The 16,056-nt window shown below is 38.3% G+C and overlaps 3 non-coding genes across 3 annotated transcripts; 2 read left to right on the forward strand and 1 right to left on the reverse strand.

Annotated features, from left to right (window-relative positions):
- The first annotated feature begins 1,152 nt into the window (after window positions 1-1,152).
- Window positions 1,153-1,240, forward strand: trnay-gua (transfer RNA tyrosine (anticodon GUA)). Its single transcript is given in 2 exon segments — window positions 1,153-1,189; window positions 1,205-1,240. It is a non-coding gene; the product is annotated as a tRNA-Tyr (tRNA).
- A 1,345-nt stretch (window positions 1,241-2,585) lies between these two features.
- trnal-cag (transfer RNA leucine (anticodon CAG)) lies at window positions 2,586-2,668 on the reverse strand. The gene has a single exon. It is a non-coding gene; the product is annotated as a tRNA-Leu (tRNA).
- Window positions 2,669-6,667: 3,999 nt separating this feature from the next.
- Window positions 6,668-6,740, forward strand: trnaa-agc (transfer RNA alanine (anticodon AGC)). The gene has a single exon. It is a non-coding gene; the product is annotated as a tRNA-Ala (tRNA).
- The last annotated feature ends 9,316 nt before the right edge of the window (window positions 6,741-16,056 follow it).

The following is a 16,056-nucleotide window of genomic DNA, read 5'->3' on the forward strand; positions in this document are numbered from 1 at the left end:
TCCATGTATGAGGACCTGGCATCTCCAGCAGGTATTATGGTAGAGTCTTTAAAAGAGCTGCAGAAGATATTACCTCCTGTGGTAATCTGACTGGTTGGGTTATAGAACGTAGTGGTAGACTAAGACATCCTGTCACACAAACTAAGCGGTATGCTCTCTCTTTCATACCTCAGCTATCAGACAGCACAACAAGCACTTTAAATGCACATGTTTTACAGTCTCTATATTACTGTATCTATGTAATAAATAAATATACAACTGTAGTGTATATAGTAGCATATTTATTATATTACACTCCAGTTTTTATGGGTTTAATGGCAGGCATGAGCAAATTTGAGATGCCATTAAGTTTACTCTTCAGCAGGTGGAGACATCTCACTTTAAACACTTGCAGCAACAGATGCTTTGTTAAACATCAACAGACTGGAAATAGACTTACTGATGATACAAAGCATAGGATGGTTTCAATCCATCGACCTCTGGGTTATGGGCCCAGCACGCTTCCGCTGCGCCACTCTGCTCTGCTGTGCATACCCACGGGCTGGAAAATCTGTGATTCACATTGTGAGGGAAGGTGGCAACCAAGGCTCCAACAACTTACGGATTGTAAAGTTAAACATTTGGTAGACCTTGCAACTATTTTTCATGTGAGCTTCCTGATTACTCACACATTGATTATTCACATGTAACACTTGTGATTGGCTGGTATTTTAAAAAAAGGGCATTGTGAGTACAGATATAAACATCAGTAAGGAGTCTACCATGTTGCCTCTTTTCATTTTAGTTTGGACTCCCAGTGAGGCTTACCGCGATGGTTTGGACTGGGTCCACTAGGGTTTTTGGCTGCTCTTTGTTTCTACTGACTTCTTATAAAAAAAAAAAAAAAGCAAGTAACATCACTCAAGGAAAGCTACTGCAATGGCAGAGAATTGAATCCAGGTCAACTGCTTGGAAGGAAGCTATGCTCACCACTATACCACCATCTCTGGACAATATAATATTCACTTCAAATCTTGTAATACATCTGGGCATTGAGACTGAAAGTGCGCTCTATCACTGGGCTAGAGGCTCTGATGAGTCAGAAAATCCCTCCAGGGGGTCCTGTGTTATCACATCAACAAGAATGGGAAGTGTGTTCATATATGTTTTTGCCCTTCGATAGCTCAGTTGGTAGAGCGGAGGACTGTAGAAGCGGAAGTCTGTAATCCTTAGGTCGCTGGTTCAAATCTGGCTCGAAGGAGCAGTCTCTTCCAGAGTTTCCCTTCACAGATCAATGAAGTCTTTCTGATTCTGATGTAGAGATGGACAGACGACCCACAAGCATAACACTTCTTGCCGAGACAGAACAAGAAAAAAAAGAAGAGGTGGGGGAGACAGAGTTGACAGAATAGAGCACTACAGACAAAAGATGTGAAATAGTGCCAAGTGTGACCAGAAGAATTGGAAAAAAACTAGCTTCTCTTCTGTCCTGTTTTGTACACAACCCAAAGTTTTACAAAACAAAATATAACTTTCCCCGAATCCCTAAGTTGAATCACAGTCAAAATTTGTCTCACAAACCATCTCAATGTCCAATTTAAATAATTTATCCAACAGAATTGAAACTTTAACTTACCCCCGCAGTTTGAAATTCCTTCCTTGTCTTTTGGAATTCAGATTGGAATCAGCGAGCCCTCCGCGGTTTCTGACCCTCTGTCTCTCTCAAAGATGTTTGGCGAGGTTTCGAGGCAGGTGATCATCAGATCCCTGGATGCATGGAATCAGCAGTTGTCTCCTACAAGGAGAACACACAGAGGACAGATACAAAAGTCATATACTCTGAGAGGCATTGGAGATCTTATCATGAATCATTTATATGAAAATCATTGGTTAAATGTAATTTTGGGTTGGGGTTGTGTTGGGGTTCTAGCGTTAAACTAATAAGGAAGAATTTGACAAATCTAAAACAAGTCCACAAACTTTTTCTTTCAAATCTTAAACCTGAATCTTTCAAGTCCTGACCATTCCCTGACCGGGAATTGAACCCGGGCCTCGGCGGTGAAAGGATCAAATCCTAGCGAGGAATGGTTCCTGGCTAGAGCTTCAGAAGGCAGGACATGACAGATTACACATCTGTCACATAGTCAGTTTGTAATCTTAAATACCAAGTCTCTTGCTGTTCCTTGACTAGTTGGCCCCCCCTGCTTTGTGTCGCTCCAGGTAAGTAGAAAGCAATCTGTAATGCACCTTTGCATTGCACTAAAATGTCAAAATTTGGACCTGACCTGAATCCAACAATACCATTATTTGACACTCACATACTGTAAGTCGTTTAGTTGGCTAAGCGTTCAGAGGATGTGGGAAAAAGCAAGTCAAGAACAGGTTTTAAAGGACTTGCCCCAGACAGTGAATACAGCAGTAGATCTGTCTACTGTGTACAAACACATGGTAACTTTACATGTGTTGACAATTAAGATGCTCACAAAACACTGTACTTGCCATTGCGTTTCTTGCGTACATTCATGTCCTCTTAAATAAAAAGAATTTCTAAGTTCTTTATTCCCAATATCATGTCTCAGACATTAGTTCCAGATGAAAATGCTGGTTGTCAGAAGTGGGATTTGAACCCACGCCTCCAGTAGAGACTGCGACCTGAACGCAGCGCCTTGGACCGCTCGGCCATCCTGACTGATCCAGCAGCTTCTCAGTAGGATCTGTCTAAAAATTATGATATGGTAAATCAAATGTCATGATATAGTAGGTTCTCAGTCATCCATGTCATAGTTAACAAGGGAAGGTTTCTCAACTGTCAGCCCAAATATATGGAGACATGGAGACATGGAAGAAAGTCACCAGGGTGGCAATGTGCTTGACAATGGCAATACATTGCACGGGATGTGAAGGCAATGGGCAATACAGGCTAAATCCTATGGTGGGAATCAAGATCCACCAAAGTCTCTGTCCACAATGTCCACCTGAATCCAGAAATGTCCCTGCCAGATGGGAAATAAACAGATAACTGTCTTCATGGTCTAAACGTGTCAAATATTGCCGTATAATGCCCACATTGAGTCCAGATGTGTCCGTTTTGGTTTCTGATCCATGCTATTACCCCAAAAGTGCACAACTAGGCCAAGGGCAACTGGACTTAGTAAAAGGTTTTCCGCAGAAGTTTTGTCTCTCATCCAAGAGATTTCTTTAGTTGTTTTTTTTTACACAGAAAGGGTTGGACACAGTGTCCACTCCCTCATCCATATCTGACAATTGAAAGCTGTGGGGAAAGGGGGGTTCCAAAGCTAATAGACCATTCAACAAGCCGTTCTGATGCACTATACTGGCCCATTCAGGATGAGCACTGTATACTCTGACTGCAGCCACACAAGTTCAAATTTCAGTGATACCTGATTTTTATGGTGATTACGAGACTGAATGCAAAGTGTGTATCCCCCATGTAACTCAAAGCCTATCACTTCCAGTCAATAATGTCAAATTTCGAGCTCCTTCCTATTACATTAACGACCAGGTGACCAACATACTGTTTACAGTCTAAATGGCCAACCCTCTGAACCCGAGAGACTCGCCCACGAGCAAAAACAGCACCTCTGATTCATAGTTTAATCATTTAATAACCATAAAAGATAGAAACTTACCAAAAGTTGTAGCTAAAAGCTAACGAGTTAGCTGTTAAGGAGGTCTCTTCCGGGTCTTTCTAGCCTCTACAGGTGATTTTCTATCCAGCCTGGAACTTCCAGCCTTTTTCGGGGTTGTTGAGCATTAAATCCAAACCACTTTATGTCCATAATTCATCGCGTTATTGCTTATTTATGCCACTTGCTCTCGGCTCCCTGTCTGCCCTCTGTTTACGGAAGAAAAGGAAGTAATATGCCCATATATGGGAGACAACGTCACCCAAAGCGTATGGAGTCCTAAAGAGGTCAATCTTCCTAGTCACACTATGGTCACACTAGTCTAGTATGCGATATGAGATGCTATAGCAGAACAAGATAGATATCTACCGTTTTATAGAGGAAAATGGCCCCACTGGTTTGAGATTTGGCATATATTTATATTATATATCATATATTTGGGCCTTATTTGAAGAAATGTAAATTGTATGTGCTTTATATGATTTATAATGTTTATTATGTTTATTTTTGGATATAGGAGAACTGTTTTAGACACACAAATGTTTGTGTCGCATTGCTGTGGGTGTAAAATTAATACATATGTCATTAGTATAAGTAAATGGCGTAAGTAAATGTCATGGGGGCAAAAGAGTCTGGACTTTCTTTGAAAAAATGTATGTATTTTGTCAACTGTATAAGTTATAATGATTATTTCTTCACAGTGTGACTCCCAAGACATATGAGAAGTGTTTTAGAGAGGAAAATGGCTTAGGTTTTACTGCTCTGTCAGTGATATCAATACATGTCTGTGAGATTCATGTTCCGTTTTATTTATTTATTTGTCTTTAAGGTCCTATAACCATTTTTAACATTCAAGTGACCTCACTGCAACCCAAATATTCTAATAACCCAGTTTGTCCTTAAAAAAGGATGTTCACATCTTGACTGTAGACAACATGGTTGATGTTTTACAAGCTTTTTTATAAAATAAATCCAGACGGACAGTCAACTGTAAAAATGGACACAAGCTGTATTGTCCAGTGATGGTGGTATAGTGGTGAGCATGGCTGCCTTCCAAGCAGTTGACCTGGATTAGATTCCCAGCCATCGCAGTAGTTTTCTTTGTGTGGTTACTTGCTTTATTTGTCAAGAAGTAACCAGAAAGGTTACTTGCCCAACCCGATTTGATAAAACATTAGATCTCTGTTATGGTACAAATAAGGGAGTATATCAATCAATCCACGAGGATCCACAGACACAGGCAGTGCACTGTGATTTGCAATTTGCCCATATCTGGTAAATATCTGGTATCCGGTCATATCTGGTACTACTAACCAGTTGAAAAGTTTATGAACATTTGTGCAAACAGGTCTAGTATTGCTCTTTGGGTTGTCGTGGCCGAGTGGTTAAGGCGATGTACTAGAAATCCGTTGGGGTCTCCCTGCGCAGGTTAGAATCTTGCCGACAACGAAAGGCATTCTTTAACAGACAACTGACATTTATTTTTCTTGCTTTGCAACTTTTTAGGAATATTTCAACATACTTTTAAGGAAGTGACTATGACTTTTTATATTTTTGTCGACATACTATCCTATGACATTTTATGAATTTTTGACATACTATACTATGAATTTTTTCGACATACTATGACTCTTTTTATGAAAAGGGGAATTAGCTCAAATGGTAGAGTGCTTGCTTAGCATGTGAGAGGTAGCGGGATCAATACCCGCATTCTCCAGAGGACTTTAGATTCTTCTTGTTTTACAACAACTATAAATCTGGACTTGTTACGACATACTACACTACGACTTTTTAGGAATATTTTGACATACTATACTAGGACTTTTTATGACATTTTATGAATATTTTGTCATACTATACTATGACTTTTATGAATTTTTATGAATATTTTGACATATTATACTATGACTTTCATGATTTTTTTGTCATACTTTACTACAACTTTTTATAAATATTTCGACATACTACAGTGTGACTTTTTATTAATTTTTCGACATACTATACTATGACTTACTAGTACTACAACTAAATTTGGACTTGTTACGTCATACTACACTACGACTTTTTAGGAATATTTCAACATACTATACCATAACTTTTTATGCTTTTGTCGACATACTATCCTATGACTATCCTATTTCATGACTTTTTTGAGACACTATACTATGACTTTCATGATTTTTTTGACATACTAAACTATGACTTTTTATAAATATTTCGACACGTTATACTATGACTTTTATGATTTTTTTGTCATACTAAACTAAAACTTTCATGATTTTTTTGTCATACTAAACTATGACTTTTTATAAATATTTCGACACACTATACTATGACTTTTTATGATTTTTTTGTTGTACTAAATTCTGACTTTAAATTACATTTTATGAAATTTTTGTCATACTAAACTACGACTTTTTATGAATTTTTGACATACTATACTCTGACTTTTTATTACATTTTATGAATATTTTGTCATACTATACTATGACTCATATGAATTTTTGACATGTTATCTATGACTTTTTTGAATTTTTTGACATACTAAACTATGACTTTTATGAATTTTCGACACGTTATACTATGACTTTTTTTGTCATACTATACTATGACTTTTTATAAATATTTCGACATACTATACTATGACTTTTTATGATTTTTTTGTTGTACTAACTACTACGACTTTTTATGAATTTTTTAAATACTATACTCTGACTTTTTATTACATTTTATGAATATTTTGTCATACTATACTAGGACTCATGAATTTTTGACATGTTATACTATGACTTTTTTAGAAAATTTGTCATGTTATACTATGACTTTTTTGAATTTTTTGACATACTAAACAATGACTTTCATGATTTTTTTGTCATACTATACTATGACTTTTTATAAATATTTCGACATACTATAGTATGACTTTTTATGAATTTTTTGACATGCTATACTATGACTTTTTAATGACATTTAATGAATTTTTGTCATACTATACTACGACTTTTATGAATTTTTTGACATACTATGACTTTATTTGAAAAGGGGAATTAGCTCAAATGGTAGAGCGCTTGCTTAGCATGCGAGAGGTAGTGGGATCAATACCCACATTCTCCAGGGGGCTTTAGATTCTTCTTGTTTTATAATAAGAACTATAAATTTTGACTTTTTACGACATACTAAACTGCGACTTTTTATGAATATTTTGTCATAATATACTATGACTTTTATGAATTTTTATTACATTATACTGTGACTTTTTTTTAAAAATTTGACATACTATACTATGACTTTTTATGACTTTTTATGAATATTTTGACATATACTATGACTTTTTATAAATATTTCGATATACTGTACTATGACGTTCATGAATTTTTTGACATACTCTAAAATGAATTTTTATAACATTTTATGAATTTTTGTCATACTATACTATGACTTATGAATTTTTTCAACATACTATGACTTGTTTGAAAAGAGGAATTAGCTCAAATGGTAGAGTGCTTGCTTAGCATGTGAGAGGTAGCGGGATCAATACCCGCATTCTCCAGAGGACTTTAGATTCTTCTTGTTTTATAACAAGAACCATAAATTTGTACTTGTTACAACATACTACACTACGACTTTTTAGGAATATTTCAAAATACTATACTATAACTTTTTGTGTTTTTGTCGACATACTATCCCATGACTTTTATGACTATTTTGAGACACTATACTCTGACTTTCATGATTTTTTTGTCATACTAAACTATGACTTTTTATAAGTATTTTGATATACTCTGCTATATCTTTTTATGATTTTTTTGTTATACTAAACTCTGACTTTTAATGACATTTTATGAATTTTTGTCATCTTAAATTATGACGTTTATGAATTTTTGACATGTTATACTCTGACTTTTTATGAATTTTTTTACATACTATACTCTGACTTTTTATTACATTTTATGAATATTTTGTCATACTATACTAGGACTTTTATGAATTTTTGACATACTAAACTATGACTTTTATGAATTTTTGACATACTAAACTATGACTTTTATGAATTTTTGACACGTTATCCTATGACTTTTTATGAATATTTTGACGTACTATACTATGAGTTACTACGAGGCTTTGAAGACTAAAATTAATTTGTGGATGAAAATACATTTCAAACTGAATCATTGTTTTTTTTGACACACGCACACACACAAGCACACTCACACACATACGCACACGCACACACACTTTATGAATAAACCTCAGATAGTTCAACCTGTTTCATTAGGAAGTGGTTTTACACTCTTTCAAAATAAAACATTCATGCAACAAAACTTAAATAAGGTGCTCGGGTTTTAAAACGGACGCAAACAGAAAAATAAAAACAAAACTGAGTTCTTCTGTTCTTCAACAAGAAATAAGGAAGAATAAAAGGATCTGTCTCTGTCTTCATGATATCGGGTTGGTCCTCTGATCTGTCCCCGTCTTCTCCAGACGGATCTGTCCCCGTCATCTCCTGGAAGACAGATTTATTACTTCAGTTTAATTATTAGGAATCAAAGCCTCTGTGTGTTGGTCCTTTGATCTGTCCCCGTCTTCTCCCTCTGATCTGTCCCCGTCTTCTCCCTCTGATCTGTCCTTGTCTTCTCCCTCTGATCTGTCCCTGTCTTCTCCCTCTGATCTGTCCCCGTCTTTTTCCTCTGATCCGTCCCCGTCTTTTCCCTCTGATCAGTCCACGTCTTCTCCCTTTGATATGTCCCCATCTTCTCCCTCTGATATGTCCCTGTCTTTTCCCTCTGAAATGTCCCCGTCTTCTCCCTCTGATATGTCCCCGTCTTCTTCCACGGATCTGTTCCCGTCTGCTCCCTCTGATATGTCCCTGTCTTCTCCCACGCATCTGTCCCTGTCTTCTCCCTCTGATGTGTCCCCGTCTTCTCCCACAGATCTGTCCCCGTCTTCTCCCTCGGATGTTCCTTCTCAAATCTTTGTGGGGTTTTCCCAAAATTTTTAAAGCTTTTTTTTTTATGCACTTCACTTTTCACATTTGTTGACATTTTTGTCTCTTTTTTACACTTAAAAAAAAATTCTTTTACCAAATTGTTTTCTCCAAATGCTATAAAATTGACTAAAAACTCCCAAATCCAATGAAAGTGTTAACCCAAATTTCTGATAGGGAAACCTCTTTGAGACACAGGAAGCCAGTGTAAAGACCTCAGAACTGGAGTGATGTGATCCAGTCTCTTGGTCTTAGTGAGGATTCGAGCAGCAGCGTTCTGAATCAGCTGCAGCTGTCTGATTGATTTTTTTAGGGAGACCTGTAAAGACCCCGTTACAGTAGTCAAGTCTACTGAAGATGAAAGCATGGACCAGTTTTTCCAAGTCCTGTTGACACATAAGTCCTTTAACTCTTGATATATTCTTAAGGTGATAGTAGGCTGACTTTGTAATTGTCTTAATGTGGCTGTTAAAATTCAGGTCTGAGTCCATGACTACACCAAGATTTCTGGCTTTGTCGGTTGTTTTTAACATTATTGTTTGAAGCTGAGCGCAGACTTTTAATCGTTCCTCTTTTGTTCAAAAAACAACCACCTCAGTTTTTCCTTCATTTAATTTCAGAAAGTTCTGGCAAATCCAGCCATTAGTTTGTTAAATGCACCTAGTCAGTTTTTGTATTGGACTCCCTGGCAATAAGATTATGTAAATTTGTGTGTTGGCCGCAAAAACTTTTTAAGTTTCTAAAACAGAAGTCTTGCATTTCCAGCACTAGCCCGGCGTGTTAACGCATGCGCCGCTCGGGCTTCTATTTGCTTATTGTTCGCACGCACTGTGGCTGCCGTGTAAATGAGTTATTAAGTTATTAAGATATTTATCTGAACAAGAGCGGGTTCACCTGGAGCTCTGTCTCCGAAAAAACTCACCTAGAAGCTCGGCATCAAACAAAACACACAGCTATCCCGCTGCAAGCCCCAAGCTTCCGGTTTACTTTAAGTCGGGGCTTTTCAGATTAAAAGTCTAAAAGACAGAATGCCGCCGCCTGCAGGTCATGTAAATAATCACTACTTTTAGTATGTATAGAGCAGCATATCTCCACCAGACTCCATGTAAATAATCACTACTTTTAGCGTGTATAGAGCAGCATATCTCCACCAGACTCCATGTAAATAATCACTACTTTTAGCGTGTATAGAGCAGCATATCTCCACCAGACTCCATGTAAATAATCACTACTTTTAGCGTGTATAGAGCAGCATATCTCCACCAGACTCCATGTAAATAATCACTACTTTTAGCGTGTATAGAGCAGCATATCTCCACCAGACTCCATGTAAATAATCACTACTTTTAGCCTGTATAGAGCAGCATATCTCCACCAGACTCCATGTAAATAATCACTACTTTTAACGTGTATAGAGCAGCATATCTTCACCAGACTCCATGTAAATAATCACTACTTTTAGCGTGTATAGAGCAGCATATCTTCACCAGACTCCATGTAAATAATCAATATTTTTAGCGTGTATAGAGCAGCATATCTCCACCAGACTCCATGTAAATAATCACTACTTTTAGCGTGTATAGAGCAGCATATCTCCACCAGACTCCATGTAAATAATCACTACTTTTAGCGTGTATAGAGCAGCATATCTCCACCAGACTCCATGTAAATAATCACTACTTTTAGCGTGTATAGAGCAGCATATCTCCACCAGACTCCATGTAAATAATCACTACTTTTAGCGTGTATAGAGCAGCATATCTCCACCAGACTCCATGTAAATAATCACTACTTTTAGCCTGTATAGAGCAGCATATCTCCACCAGACTCCATGTAAATAATCACTACTTTTAACGTGTATAGAGCAGCATATCTTCACCAGACTCCATGTAAATAATCACTACTTTTAGCGTGTATAGAGCAGCATATCTTCACCAGACTCCATGTAAATAATCAATATTTTTAGCGTGTATAGAGCAGCATATCTCCACCAGATTCCATGTAAATAATTACCACTTTTAACGTGTATAGAGCAGCATATCTCCACCATAATCCATGTAAATAATCTGGGGTCTCATTTATAAAACTGCAGTTAGGATCCTTGCTGAAAGTGTACATACACCCAAAAGCCAAAAATAAATCAGATTTATAAAACCGTGCGCATGCACATCTGTATGTAATATTCTGTTTATATATCACATATTACCTACAAGTGTGCATATGTGAATCAGCCTCTTATCCCTCCCTGTACACGCCCATTTTAAATGTTAATAAAATGTTGATATTTAAAGCATAACTTGTGTATATTTCAACCTGGACTCCATCCCCCCGTGGTTCTGTGTATGCAGTAGCATTTTGAAATACAATCTTTGAGGGATAGGAAAACAGTGTAAAGACCTCCAAACTGGAGTGATGTGAACACTGAGTTAATATATACATTTATCATAACTTAAACCATAATTTCATACAATCATAACTAAAGAAATGTACTCACGATATTAACACATATACACACACACACACACACACTTACTTTCTACATTTTCAGGATTTTAAATATTAAAATAATGTTTATGAAAGAAAAGTTCTGTTATTGTTATTACTACACACGTCAGGTTGATTTAATTATGTATACTCTATATTACATATTATTTTGTAGTTTTTCCGTTGTTGTTTTTGTAACCGTTAAATAATTTATTTTGAATGTGTTCAAGGTTACAGTAAAAATACAGTTTTTTTAAATCTGTTGACCTACTTTAATTCTATTGGTTGCTGTTAACTTCCCGTCCAATCAGCTGTCGATGTGAGGGCAGAGGGGCGGGCCTTCGGCGGTGACGAGGAGAACAACCGTTATCGATGAAGAGAATCCGTTATCTTTACCAGAAGCTGACTAACTGAACCAGACAGAAGGTAAACATTCATTCATTCATTCATCCATTTCCATATGTAAACATATGGAAAACATACATATGTGTGTGTGTGTGTGTGTTAAAATCGTTTTACATCCATACAGTTTGTAAAAGTTATGATACCAACAGTTGTTAGCATCGTTAGCCCGCAAGTATCGTTAGCATCGTTAGCAGTTAGTGTAGCACAAGCTAAAGTCCTTGTGGAGGGTGACCAGATGTCCCCGGTTTCCGGGAACAGTCCCCGGTTTTGGTGACCTGTCCCCGGAAATGTCCCCGGTTTTCACTGTGACTGACAGACCTGAAATTGGAATGAAAGAAAGAAAACACTGACCCAACTGGCCTAACTGGCTCTATTAGCCTACAAGCTAGCACTAGCTTGTAGGCTAATAGAGCCAGTTAGTAGTTGTTTTAAGTGAGTGAGTGAAACCATAGACAGTTAAAGAAGTGGACCAACAGGTCCCGTTGCTCTGGACGGAGACCAGTGAAGTCTATTAGAAGCTCTTTCCCGGTGATGCTGAGCGTTACTGCGCAGTCTCCAACTGAGCTTGAAGACATAAATGTGACGTGAGCAACCTGTCTGAAAGTTGTAGCGGTACGTACGTAATTACTGCTAACTAACATGCTAGTTAACATTAACATAGGCACAGGCTAATTACTGCTAACTAACATGTTAGTTAACATTAAAATAGGCACAGGCTAATTACTGCTTACTAACATGCTAGTTAACATTAACATAGGCACAGGCTAATTACTGCTAACTAACATGCTAGTTAACATTAACATAGGCACAGGCTAATTACTGCTAACTAACATTTTAGTTAACATTAACATAGGCACAGGCTAATTACTGCCAACAAGCATGCTAGTTAACATTAACATAGGCACAGGCTAATTACTGCTAACTAACATGCTAGTTAACATAAACATAGGCACAGGCTAATTACTGCTAACTAACATTTTAGTTAACATTAACATAGGCACAGGCTAATTACTGCTAATTAACATGCTAGTTAACATTAACATAGACACAGGCCAATTACTGCTAACTAACATGCTAGTTAAAATTAACATAAAAGAGACACAAAAATACAGTTAATCAACATTGTATCGTCTCATAGTCTAAGACAGCGGGGGCGGGCAGAAGGTTACTTCCGGGTGTGAAGCAAAAGGTTTCATTCTATATGTGAGATGCCAGACTTGACCTAATCATTTCTTTAGAGTGGGGGGGGGGGGGGGGACAATAGGGCCGTCCTGATCTACTCTTCACTGAGACAACAGATGATAATTAAACCGCTTGATATGGAGCATTCACCACTGAATCAAATCAAATCTTCTCAACCCGACTGCAGCATACTTTAGCATAAATACATTGTTTTTAACTTCTCATAACTCAACACTGTCAACGGGCTTATCTGCTAACGTTAGCTACCAACAGTTACCTTGGAACAATCCAGCAAATAGACCAAGCTTTAATGCGTTGCCTGAAATATATCTTCAAACAAACAAACAATTGCTGATTTTTATGTTTCTGAAATGTGATAATTTGAAGCTTTTCCGTGTCGTACGTTAGGGAAAGAGATATGAATCCCAATTACTTTGGTTTCTATTGAAATCAGGATTATTTAACAGGATTCCTCGTTGTCTCTTTGAAAGGTGTTTTCATTTATTAAAGTTAAAAACAGATTTTTTTGCTTTGTTCTTTTACTGTAGAAGAAATGCTCTGGCTTGTTTGTTTTCTTTAAACCAATCAGAATAGTCGTGGGCGGGGCTGAACTCTGGACGCAACGGTCTGCTACATAGTCTCAGGAAGGAACTGTTCACCCTGATAGAAGAAACACATGTGCATGTTGACAGAGAGCAGACACACACACACACACACACACACACACTATTTCAATGTGCTGCATCCATGGCTTATCAGTCTGTGTAACATTACTTCGTCCTCAGCAATCCTGCTCCAATCACTTCCAAAACATCCCAGTTAGATATAAGATGGCTAACGTTAACATATTCTTTGGGAATCTTTACAGTTATTCCCTTAAAGAAGCGACCAGGCCTGCCTTGTTGCACCATCAAAACATCTTTCTGAACTTTCCATTTCACACAGGAACATCTGGAGATGTTCTGCTAAATGAAGTGTGGTTGGTCCAGGCTACTGTGCATGTAGCTTGTAGTTCCAGTTAATGACTTTTGGGCCTTACATTTTAGTAGTTCTTCCAGTCTGAATGCAGGAGATACTTGACACTCTGGAGTCCTACGGATTGGTCCCCTCATCAGCCCTTGCATGGTCAACTAGAATTCACTCACACCTCCCATTAGTTCTTCTAACCCTTGTATTATTATCTCTGCATGTCGCCCCCCCCCCCCTTGGCGCTACCAAAAGCACCTTCAGCAGACGGCAAGCTGGCGACCGGAGCAGGAAAGGAAGGCAAGAAGGAGGAGGAGTATGAGGGGGAGAAGGTTTTGGACCGCAGAGTGGTGGAGGGAAGAGTAGAGTTTCTGCTGAAATGGAAGGGCTTCTCAGAGTAAGTATGAGTCTATAATATTAATACTTGGTGTTCTTGGTCCTGATACACTTTGTGTATTTATATCATTATCATATAACTCAATGCATTTCCTTTATTTTCATGGCTATTTACATTGTAGATTATCACTGAAGGCATCAAAACTATGAATGAACACATGGAATTATGAAAAGTGTGAAAAAACTGAAAACATGTCATATATATTCTAGTTTCTTCAAAGTACCCCCCCTTTACTGTGATTACTGCTTTTTTGCTCTTGGCATTCTCTTGAATGGTAGTCACCTGAAATGGTTTCCCAACAGTCTTGAAGGAGTTCCCAGAATGCTCAGCACTTGTTGGCCCTTTTCCCTTCACTCTGCGGTCCAGCTCTCCCCAAACAATCTGGATTGGGTTCAGGTCCGGTGACTGTGGAGGCGTAGCACTCCATCACTCTCCTTCTTGGTCAAATAGCCCTTACACAGCCTGGAGGTGTGTTTGGAGTCATTGTCCTGTTGAAAAATAAATGATGGTCCAACTAAAAGCAAACCGGATGGGATGGAATGTCGCTGCAGGATGCTGTGGTAGCCATGCTGGTTCAGTATGCCTTCGATTTTGAATAAATCCCCAACAGTCTCACCAGCAAAGCACCCCCACACCATCACACCTCCTCCTCCATGCTTCACGGTGGGAACCAGGCATGTAGAACCCATCCGGTCACCTTTTCTCCGTCGCACAAAGACACAGCGGTTGGAACCAACGATCTCAAACTTGGACTCATCAGACCAAAGCCCAGATTTCCACTGGTCTAATGTCCATTCCTTGTGTTACTTGGCCCAAACAAATCTCTTCTGCTTGTTGTGTCTCCTTTGCAGTGGTTTCCTAGCTACTATTTGACCATGAAGGCCTGATTCAGTCCCCTCTTAACAGTTGTTCTAGAGATATGCCTGCTGCTAGAACTCTGTGTGGTATTCATCTGCTCTCTAATCTGAGCTGCTGTTAAGTTGTGATTTCTGAGGCTGGTGACTCAGATGAACTTATCCTCAGCAGCAGAGGTGACTCTTGGTCTTCCTTTCCTGGGGCGGTCCTCATGTGAGCCAGTTTCGTTGTAGCGCTTGATGGTTTTAGCGGCTGCACTTGGGGAAAAATTCTAATTTCCGGACTGACTGACCTTCATTTCTTAAAGTAATGATGGCCACTCGTTTCTCGTCACTTAGCTGATTGGCTCTTGCCATAATATGAATTGTAACAGTTGTCCAATAGGGCTGTCGGCTGTGTATCAACCTGACTTCTGCACTACAAAACTGATGGTCCCAACTCCATTAATAAGGCAAGAAAGTCCACTAATTAACTCTGAAAATGCCCACCTGTGAAGTGGAAACCATTTCAGGTGACTACCTCATGAATCTCATTGAGAGAACACCAAGGGTTTGCAGCACTATCAAAAAAGCAAAGGGGGGCTACTTTGAAGAACTAGAATATAAGACATGTTTTCAGTTATTTCACAGTTTTTTGTTAAGTACATAATGCCACATGTGTTCATTCATAGTTGTGAGGCCTTCAGTTATAATCTACAATGTAAATAGTCATGAAAATAAAGGAAACGCATTGAATGAGAAGGTGTGTTCAAACTTTTGGCCTGTACTGTATATGTGTGTGTATGCAAATAATCTACAGCATAGATTGCAGCATTGTATCATGCCCTCAAAGGATCAATGGATTGTCTAAAAACAAAGTGTGATGAGATGTTCTTCTGTCTGCACTCACCTTTCCAGTGAGGATAACACATGGGAGCCACAAGACAACGTGGACCTGGACCTTATCACCGAGTACCTGCAGAAACACAAGGAGATGGAGGAGAAGAAGAAGGAGGGCAAGAGGAAAGGTGTCGGGAAGGAGGAGGTGAGTTAAGGAAAGAGGGTACTCCAGACTGAAGAGTCCCAGAAATCTAATCTCAATATTAATGAATCCCCACAGAGGGTTTCACAAATGTCTTTTAGGATTTATATATAAATGACTCTCGTCATTACAATATG

This window comes from Etheostoma spectabile, unplaced genomic scaffold, assembly GCF_008692095.1.
Source record: "Etheostoma spectabile isolate EspeVRDwgs_2016 unplaced genomic scaffold, UIUC_Espe_1.0 scaffold00004034, whole genome shotgun sequence".
Taxonomy (NCBI): domain Eukaryota; kingdom Metazoa; phylum Chordata; class Actinopteri; order Perciformes; family Percidae; genus Etheostoma; species Etheostoma spectabile.